We start from the raw sequence: 11266 nt of genomic DNA on the forward strand, positions 1-11266 counted from the left end.
TGCGGGGGCCAGAGCAGTGGTGCAAGCGGTAATGCATCTGCCTTGCCCGCACTAGCCTAGGATGGACCATGACTCGATCCCACAGTGTCCCATATGCTCCCCCAAGCCAGGAGCGATTTCTGAGCGCATAGTCAGGAGTAACCTCTGAGCATCACCGAGTGTGGCCCAAAAAAACAAAAAACAAACAAACATAAAGTGACCTGGGAGCTAAAGCAATAGCATGTGGGTAGGGGGTCATTTGCTTTGCATAGGACCAACCAGGGTTCAATCCTAGACATTCCATATGGTCCCCAAGACTGCCAAGAGTGATTTCTGGGGGCCGGTGAGGTGGTGCTAGAAGTAAGGTGTCTGCCTTGCAAGTGCTAGCCAAGGAAGGACCACAGTTCATCCCTTGGCGTCCCATATGGCTCCCCCAAGCCAGGGGCGATTTCTGAGCATAAAATGGGTGTGGCCAAAAAAAAAAAAAAAAGGAGTGATTTCTGAGCACAGAGCCAGAAGGAACCCTTGATGGCTAATGAGTGTAGCCCCCAAACAACAACAAAAGATATAACCTTTTTACAGGGCTCCTGGAGATAGTATGGTGCATAGGATGCTTGCCTTGCATGCAGCTGACCTGGGTTCAATTCCCAGCATCATATATGCTGCCCCAATGCTCTAGGAGTGATTCTTGAGCTCAGAGTCAGGAGTAACCCCTGAGGACTGTGGGATGTGGTCTCCTCACCAAAATAAATACAAAATTTTAAAAAAGACTGTTAGCCAAGTGAGCTTGTTTCTAAACTTACATTCATTTAGGAGTATATGAAACATTAAGATGCATGCAAAAAATCTGAATATAGGAAAAAGTGTAATAGAAAATAATGGCTGGACCGGAGAGACAGCTCAACAGGATGAACACATGTTGTGCATGTAGGATATCCAGATTCTATCTGAGGCATCATATGCCACAACCTCAAAACTACAACATCACTGGGTACAAGGAAAGAAGGGAGAAAAAAAGAACAGAAGGCGGAAAAATTAAAAAAAAAAAAAAAAAAAAAAAAGGTGAAAAGAGAAAAGCATATTGAGTTATTCCTATTCTGTAAAGTTTCCTTTTGTGGGAGGCCACACCCTGTGATGCTCAGAGGTTATTCCTGGCTATACGTTCAGAAATCACTCCTGGCTTGGGGGACCATATGGGAACCCAGGGGTATCGAACCACGGTCTGTCCTACGTCAGATGCGTGCAAGGCAAACGCCTTACTGCTGTGCCACCACTCTGGCTCCTCTGTAACGTTTCTGTAGCATATTCACAGGGACCAATTGAACAAAAGACCCTACCCAGACCCAACAATTTAAGTTGTAGGTTATATTATGTGATCATTTTTTTATACTTTTGTGTGACCTGTCAAAGGCAATATGAAATTATGAAAGGTCACGGCAATATGAAAAGTGCTTTTCCTAATGTCTAATATTTCTATGAGTGTAATCTTTCTCATTACTTCTTGCTAAACAAATGGCAAGTGGAATGGGCCGGAGAAAGCACAACAGTATGGCATTTGCTTTACACACGGCAGACCAACCTAGGACAGATTCCAGGCATCTCATATGGTCCCTGAGCCTACCAAGAGCGATATCTGAGCACAGAACCAGGAGTAACCCCTGAACGCCACTGGGTGTGACCCAAAAACCTAAATTAAAAAAAGAAAAGAAAAGAAAAGTGGCATCAATTTAGCTCTTTGCATTTTTGCTCTGGGGATCTTTTAATATCAACTAATGATGTTCTCTTTCAAGTATGATATGTTTCACTCTAGGTCTACTCTAGAACATGAGAGAACCATTTTTTTTTTTTTAAATCTGGCCATCTCTTCAGTAAGTATTTTACTGGGACATTATAAAGTCAATGTCAGTTCTTGAAATATCTAGTCCTGGAGTACATTCTAGTCAAAGTCTCCAAGAAACTACCAGCAGCAAACGCTTTCCCCCTTAGGAGCCCTCCTTAGGCAGATGACAGGTAGCAAAGGCAAAGTCAGAAAATCCATTTGGCATCTTCCAGCATGCTGATGATGTCTTTCGGTTTCCTCCACCCTTCACAACTTTGCAAAAAAAAAAAAAAAAAACCATCGTGGTGCCTAAGAACTTTCCACCGACCCCACGATCACCCACCCAAAATCCAAGCTGCCTGCAGGCCCGACCCAGAGCCTTAGAGCATTCCCACCGGCCCCCTTAAACCTGACCCCACCATTTTATTTTGAAGCCTTCCTCCATTCTCTTTCTCTCTGGGAAAAGACCCCAACCTTTACACTGAGGCCACTTCCTCAGTTCCCAGCCAAGAGACTCACCACCGAGTAATGGGAAGCCACTCCTCTCTCTCCAGCCTCAGTGGCTCTGACTCCCCTAGGCCGGACAGACCAACTGAGCTCTTAGTGCGCCTGCGCGCGCATGCGCGCGCCTGAGCACTTCCGCCACGCCAAGGCGAAGACACGCCCCCCAGAAGCAGGAACCAATCACAGCGGCTGGGAGGATGGGGCTAAACCGCCCTGCCTGTCGCGCAGGCGCAAAGCTCTCGCATTGACCTCTCACCCGTGGCACAGACTCCATTCAGTTTCCGACCCAGAAGGGGCGCGGTTCGATTCCCGGCTCCCCATCTAGTCCCTCCACCACCACCCCCAAGCCAGGAGCGATTTCTGAGCGCAGAGCCAGGAGGAACCCCTGAGCACCTCCAGGTGTAACCCCAAAACAAACAGAACAAACAAACAAAAAAAAAAGAATTCTGGGGCCGGGCGGTGGCGCTGGAGGTAAGGTGCCTGCCTTACCTGCGCTAGCCTAGGAGACGGACCGCGGTTCGATCCCCCGGCGTCCCATATGGTCCCCCAAGCCAGGAGCGACTTCTGAGCGCATAGCCAGGAGTAACCCCTGAGCGTTACCGGGTGTGGCCCAAAAACCAAAAAAAAAAAAAAAAAAGAATTCTTCTGTGCTCTCCTGGGCCTTCTTGTTTTTCTAGACTGGGAAATAGACATGTAGACAAATGACAGTGGGGAAAGATAATAGTGTGTTTGAAATATAGAAAATTCTGTGTGCCCTTGGCTCGCAAATAAATAAAATTAGAGATTTCTATGGATATCTGGGACGTTTTCCCGAGGAAGTGACTTTTTTTTTTTAATTTAAACACCTTGATTACATACATGATTGTGTTTGGGTTTCAGTCATGTAAAGAACACCACCCATCACCAGTGCAACATTCCCATCACCAATGTCCCAAATCTCCCTCCTCCCCACCTGACGCCCGCCTGTACTCTAAACAGGCTCTCCATTTCCCTCATACATTCTCATTATTAGGACAGTTCAAAATGTAGTTATTTCTCTAACTAAACTCATCACTCGTTGTGGTGAGCTTCCTGAGGTGAGCTGGAACTTCCAGCTCTTTTCTCTTTTGTGTCTGAAAATTATTATTGCAAGAATGTCTTTCATTTTTCTTAAAACCCATAGATAAGTGAGACCATTCTGCATTTTTCTCTCTCTGACTTATTTCACTCAACATAATAGATTCCGTGTACATCCATGTATAGGAAAATTTCATGACTTCATCTCTCCTGACAGCTGCATAATATTCCATTGTGTATATGTACCACAGTTTCTTTAGCCATTCATCTGTTGAAGGGCATCTTGGTTGTTTCCGGAGTCTTACTATGGTAAATAGTGCTGCAATGAATATAGGTGCAAGGAAGGGGTTTTTGTATTGTATTTTTGTGTTCCTAGGGTATATTCCTAGGAGTGGTATAGCTGGATCGTATGGGAGCTCGATTTCCAGTTTTTGGAGGAATCTCCATATCACTTTCCGTAAAGGTTGAACTAGACGGCATTCCCACCAGCAGTGGATAAGAGTTCCTTTCTCTCCACATCCCCACCAACACTGTTTATTCTCATTCTTTGTGATGTGTGCCATTCTCTGTGGTGTGAGGTGGTATCTCATCGTTGTTTTGATTTGCATCTCCCTGATGATTAGTGATGTGGAGCATTTTTTCATGTGTCTTTTGTACATTTGTATTTCTTCTTTGTCAAAGTGTCTGTTCATTTCTTCTCCCCATACAAACTCAAATATCTTGGAATCAACTTGACTAAAAATGTGAAGGACCTATACAAAGAAAACTATAAAACTCTGCTCCAAGAAATAAGAGGGACACACGGAAATGGAAACACATACCCTGCTCATGGATTGGCAGGATTAACAATCAAAATGGCAATACTCCCCAAGGCATTATACAGATACCCATGACATTCTTCAAAGAAGTGGATCAGGCACTTTTGAAATTCGTTTGGAACAATAAACACCCTAGAATAGCTAAAGCAATCATTGGGAAAAAGAATATGGGAAGAATTACTTTCCCCAACTTTAAACTTTACTACAAAGCAATAGTTATCAAAACAGCATGGTATTGGAATAAGTACAGGCCCTCAGATCAGTGGAATAGGCTTGAATACTCAGAAAATGTTCCCCAGACAATCACCTGTTTTGATAAAGGAGCAGGAAATCCTAAATGGAGCAGGGAAAGCCTCTTCAACAAGTGGTGTTGGCACAACTGGATAGCCACTTGCAAAAAATTGAACTTAGACCCCCAGAAAACATCATGTACGAAGGTAAAATCCAAATGGATTAAAGACCTCGATATCAGACCCAATACCATAAGCTATATAGAACAACACATAGGCAAAACACTTCAGGACATTGAGACTACAGGCATATTCAAGGAGGAAACTGCACTCTCCAAGCAAGTGAAAGCAGAGATTAACAGATGGGAATATATTAAGCTGAGAAGCTTCTGCACCTCAAAGGAAATAGTGCCCAGGATACAAGAGCCACCCACTGAGTGGGAGAAACTATTCACCCAATACGCATCAGATAAAGGGCTAATCTCCAAAATATACAAGGCACTGACAGAACTTTACAAGAAAAAAACATCTAATCCCATCAAAAAATGGGGAGAAGAAATGAGGAAGTGACTTTTGAATCAGGAAGGACAAGTCCCAAGTTCTCAACCTCTAACTACTAGGAGGAGGGGCCTTGAATCTTCCAAACTGAGAATGTGCACAGCTGGAGTGACTGTAGAAATAGCATCTGCCAAGAACATTGGTCATTCTGGAAAAGTTTATAATTTCTCCTTGTTATATATTTAGGTTTAGAGCTCACAGTATATCCCAAACCAGAGAAGTAAAATAAGTTAAGCACTGTCCAAATCTTGGAAGGTTATTGTGGGTTTTGTGTGTGTGTGTTTGTAATCTTTTTGTTGTTTTTTTTTTATTTTATTTTATTTTATTTTATTTTATTTTATTTTTGGTTTTTGGGTCTCATCCGGCAGCTCTGGGGACCATATGGGATTGTGTGTGTGTGTGTGTGTGTGTGTGTGAGTGTGTGTGTGTGATCTTTTTGTTGTTTTTTATTTGATTTTATTTTATTATTTTTTAATGCTATTTTATTTTATTTTTGTGTGTGTGTGTGTGGTTTTTTGGGTCACACCCGGCAGTGCTCAGGGGTTATTCCTGGCTCCAGGCTCAGAAATTGCTCCTGGCAGGCACGGGAGGACCATATGGGACGCCGGGATTCGAACCGATAACCTCCTGCATGAAAGGCAAACGCCTTACCTCCATGCTATCTCTCCGGCCCCTATTTTATTTTATTTTATTTTATTTTTGGTTTTTGGGTCTCATCCGGCAGCTCTGGGGACCATGTGGGATTGTGTGTGTGTGTGTGTGTGTGTGTGTGTGTGTGTGTGTGTGTGTGTGTGTGTGTGTGTGTAATCTTTTTGTTGTTTTTTATTTTATTTTATTTATTTTATTTTTGGTTTTTGGGTCTCATCCGGCAGCTCTGGGGACCATATGGGATTTTGTGTGTGTGTGTGTGTGTGTGTGTGTGTGTGTGTGTGTGTGTGTGTCTGTGTGTGTGTGTGATCTTTTTGTTGTTTTTAATTTAATTTAATTTTATTTTATTTTTGGTTTTTGGGTCTCATCCGGCAGCTCTGGGGACCATATGGAGTGCTGGAATTCAAACCACTGTCCTTCTGCATGCAAGGCAAATACCCTACCTCTATGCTATCTCTCAGGCCCTGTTGTTGTTGTTGTTGTTGTTGTTGTTTTCCTTTGCAGTGTAAAGATTGGAACCCAGGCTGTTACAGAAGTTAATATATTTCCTTGTTTTTAATCTCTTCAGTGCTTCCTGGCTTAGATTTGGCCTGGATTGGCTGGAGCAGGGCTGGCAGAAGCAGGCCCAGACCTTGTTTTGTTGTTCTTGTTTGGGGGTGGAGAATGATGGCTCACAGCCCAGCTGTGTTAGAAGAGGCTACTTCTAACTTTATGCTCAGAGGTACTGTGCAGTACTTGGAACTATGTTTTACCTTATATGAATTGAAATGGGGAGGGCCTCATGCAAGGCAAGTACCTCCTTAACCTTTGTACCTTGTACTAGCTTTAGCAGCTCTCTATCTGAGATATTGCTTTTTGGGGTTTTTTGTTGTTGTTTTGGGGTCATACCCTGTGGCACATAGGGATAACTCTACTCTCTGGAATCACTCCTGGAGGTGGTAGGAGACAATGTGAGGTGACAGGGATTTAACCCAGGTCAGCTGCATAAAAGCAAGTGACCTACCAGCTATACTATCACTCCAACCTTAATTTTTATTGTAATTTTTGCCTGTTTATATTTCATTTTATTTAATTTATTATTATTATTATTATTATTTTAATTTCTGGGCTACACCCACTGGCACTCAGGGGTTACACCTGCTCTGCACTTAGAAATCGCTCCTGGCAGGCTCTGGGGACCAGACGGGATGCTGGGGATTGAACCTGGGTTGTGTCCTGGGTCAGCTGTGTGCAAGGCAAATGCCTTACCACTGTGCTATCACTCTGGCCCTATTTTTTGTTTATTTGTTTTTGTTTGTTTGTTTGTTTTTTGTCACACCTGGCAGCACTCAGGGATTACTCCTGGCTCTACACTCAGAAATGGCTCCTGCATGCTCCAGGAATCATATGGGATGCCGGGATTCGAACTACTGTCCTTCTGCATGCAAGGCAAATGTCCTACCTCCATACTATCTCTCTGGCCCCTCTGGCCCCTGTTTTAATTTTAATTTTTATTTTCGGGGGTTTTGGGCCACAGCTGGTGGCTCTCAGGACTTATTATTCCTGGCTCTGTGCTCAAAAATCTCTCCTGGCAGACTGGGGGACCATCCGGGTCCATCCTAGGTCGGCTGTATGCAAGGCAAAGTCCTACCATTGTTCTATCACTCCAGCCCTTTATTTCTTTTTTTTTTTTTTTTTTTTTGGTTTTTGGGCCACACCCGGTGATGCTCAGGGGTTACTCCTGGCTATGCGCTCAGAAGTTGCTCCTGGCTTGGGGGACCATATGGGACGCCGGGGGATCGAACCGCGGTCCGTCCTAGGCTAGCGCAGGTAAGGCAGGCACCTTACCTCTAGCGCCACCGCCCGGCCCCAAAATTTTTTATTTATTTATTTTTGTTTTGGGGCCACACCCGGCGGTGCTCAGGGGTTACTCCTGGCTGTCTGCTCAGAAATAGCTCCTGGCAGGCACAGGGGACCATATGGGACACCGAGATTCGAACCAACCACCTTTGGTCCTGGATCGGCTGCTTGCAAGGCAAACGCCGCTGTGCTCCTTTATTTCATTTTTAAATAAATTCTTTAACTGAGTCCTGTGAGATACAGTTATAAAGTTGTTCATGATTGAGTTTCAGTCATCAATGTACAGCATCCATCCCTTCATCATGCCACCAATGTCCCCAGCTTCCCTTGTACACTCCTACCTTCCTTCCAGCCCTCTCTCCTGCCTGTCTCTATGGCATACATTTTTCTTCTCCTTCTTGTTCTCCTCCTCCTCCTCCTTCTTTCCTTCTCTCCCTTTGTTTCCTTTTACAGCAGTAGGGCTTCTGCCTTAAATGGGGCCAACCAAGGACAGACCCTGGTTCGAATCCCAGCATCCCATGTGGTCCCCTGAGCCTGTCAGGAATGCAGAGCCAGGAATAACACCTGAGCGCCTCTGAGTGTGATCCAAAAACCAAAAAAAAAAAAAAGACATTGGGTTTTTGCTTGTTTTTAAAGCAATTGATATATGACCACTTAGCTATATATGTGTTTAAAATTATTCTGGCAACACTGAGTACCTGAAGTACAGGGTACAAGAATGAAATAGATACTTCTCCAAGGTTGACAACAAGTTGTTGGACAACAGGCACCATGTTGATGATTAGCTATTTTTAGGGCAATGATAATCAAGGTACAATGAGATAACACCTGACTCTTGTGAGAATGATCTACATGGCAAAGATCAGGACACACAAGAGTTGACAAGGTTATAGGGGAAAAAGAGCTTTATATTATCATCAGTAAAAATATGACCTGATCCAGCTTCTTTAGAAATCAGTGTAGAGGGGCCGGAGAAATAGCATGGAAGTAATGCATTTGCCTTTCATGCAGGAGGTCATCGGTTCAAATCCCAGTGTCCCATATGGGCCCCCGTGCCTGCCAGGAGCAATTTCTGAGCCTGGAGCCAGGAATAACCCCTGAGCACTGCCGGGTGTGACCCAAACACACACACACACACACACACACACACACACACAAAGAATGTACAAAATCAACTTTGAAACAATATTTGCACTATGTTCACTGTAGCATTAGTTACACAAGATGAGATTTGCAAACAATCCAAGTTACCAAAGAAATATTATGTGTAGATAAAGAAGAACAGTGAAATACAAAAATCTATAACAAGATGAAATCTTATTTGTAACTACATAGATGGGATTGGAGTTCTAAGAGAGAAATCAGAATGAGAAAGACAAATATTAAATGATCTATATGACATATAAAGAAATCGGATCAGAGATACCAATAGACTAAATATGAAAAACAGGCTTTGTATAAGGGAATTCTGGGTTTAATTCTCAATGCCACATGATTATCCTAAGCACCACGACAAGCAAATTTGAGCGTATGATTAGTCCCTGAGCACAGTCAAGATATACCCCACCTGGGGCCAGAGAGATAGAATGGAGGTAAGGCATTTGCCTTTCATGCAGAAGGTCATTGGTTCAAATCCCGGCATCCCATATGGTCCCCCGAGCCTGCCAGGAGCAATTTCTGAGCCTGGAGCCAGAAATAACCCCTGAGCACTTCCAGGTGTGACCCAAAAACCACACACAAGGGCCCGGAGAGATAGCACAGCAGTGTTTGCCTTGCAAACAGCCGATCCAGGACCAAAGGTGGTTGGTTTGAATCCCGGTGTCCCATATGGTCCCCCATGCCTGCCAGGAGCTATTTCTGAGCAGACAGCCAGGAGTAACCCCTGAGCACCGCCGGGTGTGGCCCAAAAAACCAAAAAAAACAAAAAAACAAAAAAACAAAAACAAAAAAAACCACACACACACACAAAAAAATTAAATAAATAAATAGGGGCCGGCGTGGTGGCGCTAGAGGTAAGGTGTCTGCCTTGCCAGCGCTAGCCTAGGATGGACCACGGTTCAATCCCCTGGCGTCCCATATGGTCCCCCAAGCCAGGAGCAACTTCTGAGCGCAAAGCCAGGAGTAACTCCTGAGCATTACCGGTGTGGCCCAAAAACAAATAAACAAACAAACAATATATATATATATCAATATCTATCTATCTATATCTATATATCTATATCTATATCTATCTATCTATCTATCTATCTATCTATCTATCTATCTATCTATCTATCTATCTATCTATCTATCTATCTATCTATCTATCTATACATGCACCCCACCTAGGGGCTGGAGAGATAGCATGGAGGTAAGGCATTTATTTGCCTTGCTTGCAGAAGGACGGTGGTTCGAATCCCGGCATCCCATATGGTCCCCCAAGCCTGCCAGGAGCTATTTCTGAGCGTGGAGCCAGGAGTGACCCTTGAGCGCTGCTGGGTGTGACCCAAAAACCAATATATATATATATATACACACACCCCACCTTATCCCTCCCCCAAAAAGAAATAGAGCAAGAAAACAAACAAAACCAATTTTGAATCATGCCTTGTATTAAAAGAAAAAAAAACCTGGGGCCGGAGAGTTAACACAGTTGTAGGGCATTTGTCTTGCATGCAGCCAACCTGGGATGAACACAGGTTTGATTCCCAGCATCCCATATGGTTTCCCAAGCCTTCCAGGAGCAATTTCTGAGCAAAGAGCCCCTGAGTGCCAATGGATGTGGCCCAAAATCAAAACAAAAAACTGAAGACACGAAGAGGGATGTTGTATAGGGCTAAGTTGATGCATGGACCTAGTGAAATTACTCCAAAACTGTCATATAAACCAGTCTAGAGTGATGGTTAAAGGGATGCAGAGCATTCTTTTTTTTTTTTTTTAATATGGAACGCTTCACGAATTTGCGTGACATCCTTGCGCAGGGGCCATGCTAATCTTCTCTGTATCGTTCCAATTTTAGTATATGTGCTGCCGAAGCGAGCACCAGAGCATTCTTTATATGCAGGAGCTCTAGACTCAATCACTGTTACTCCATGGTCCTCTAGCACTGAGCAAAAGAGTCTGGAGTAACCACTGAGCACAGTGGCTGTGGCCCCAAAACAAAAATAATTGTGAATAGATATTATCTTAAAACCATTTTTAGGGGCCAGGCGGTGGCGCTAAAGGTAAGGTGCCTGCCTTGCCTGCGCTAGCCTTGGACGGACCGCGGTTCGATCCCCCGGCGTCCCATATGGTCCCCCAAGCCAGGAGTAACCCCTGAGTGTTACCGGGTGTGGCCCAAAAACAAAAAAAAAAAACAAAAAACAACAACAACAACAAAAAAACATTTTTAAATGCTAGAACCATCAAAAGAACCCCCAAGAAGTTATTTAAAGGTGGAGTTTTAAAAGTCCAACATGGGGGCCGGTGAGGTGGCACTAGAGGTAAGGTGTCTGCCTTGCAAGCACTAGCCAAGGAAGGACCGTGGTTCCATCCCCAGGTGTCCCATATGGTCCCCCCAAGCCAGGGGCAATTTCTGAGCACTTAGCCAGGAGTAACCCCTGAGCATCAAACGGGTGTGGCCCGAAAAAACAAAAACAAACAAAAATACAAAAAAAACCCAAAAGTCCAACATGACAAAAGAGTGGTTCCACATAGGAATACTATTTTGCCATTGGGTCAAGAAATATGAAGCTGGGCCCGGAGATATAGCACAGTGGTATTTGCCTTGCAAGCAGCCGATTCAGGACCAAAGGTGGTTGGTTCGAATCCCGGTGTCCCATATGGTCCCCCGTGCC

At 44.1% G+C, this 11266-nt stretch overlaps 1 non-coding gene across 1 annotated transcript; it reads right to left on the reverse strand.

Annotated features, from left to right (window-relative positions):
• Positions 1-10366: 10366 nt before the first annotated feature.
• LOC126021492 (U6 spliceosomal RNA) lies at positions 10367-10473 on the reverse strand. The gene has a single exon (XR_007500004.1). It is a non-coding gene; the product is annotated as a U6 spliceosomal RNA (small nuclear RNA).
• Positions 10474-11266: the final 793 nt, after the last annotated feature.

The sequence above is a fragment of the Suncus etruscus genome, chromosome 10 (genome assembly GCF_024139225.1).
Source record: "Suncus etruscus isolate mSunEtr1 chromosome 10, mSunEtr1.pri.cur, whole genome shotgun sequence".
NCBI classification, from domain to species: Eukaryota; Metazoa; Chordata; class Mammalia; order Eulipotyphla; family Soricidae; genus Suncus; species Suncus etruscus.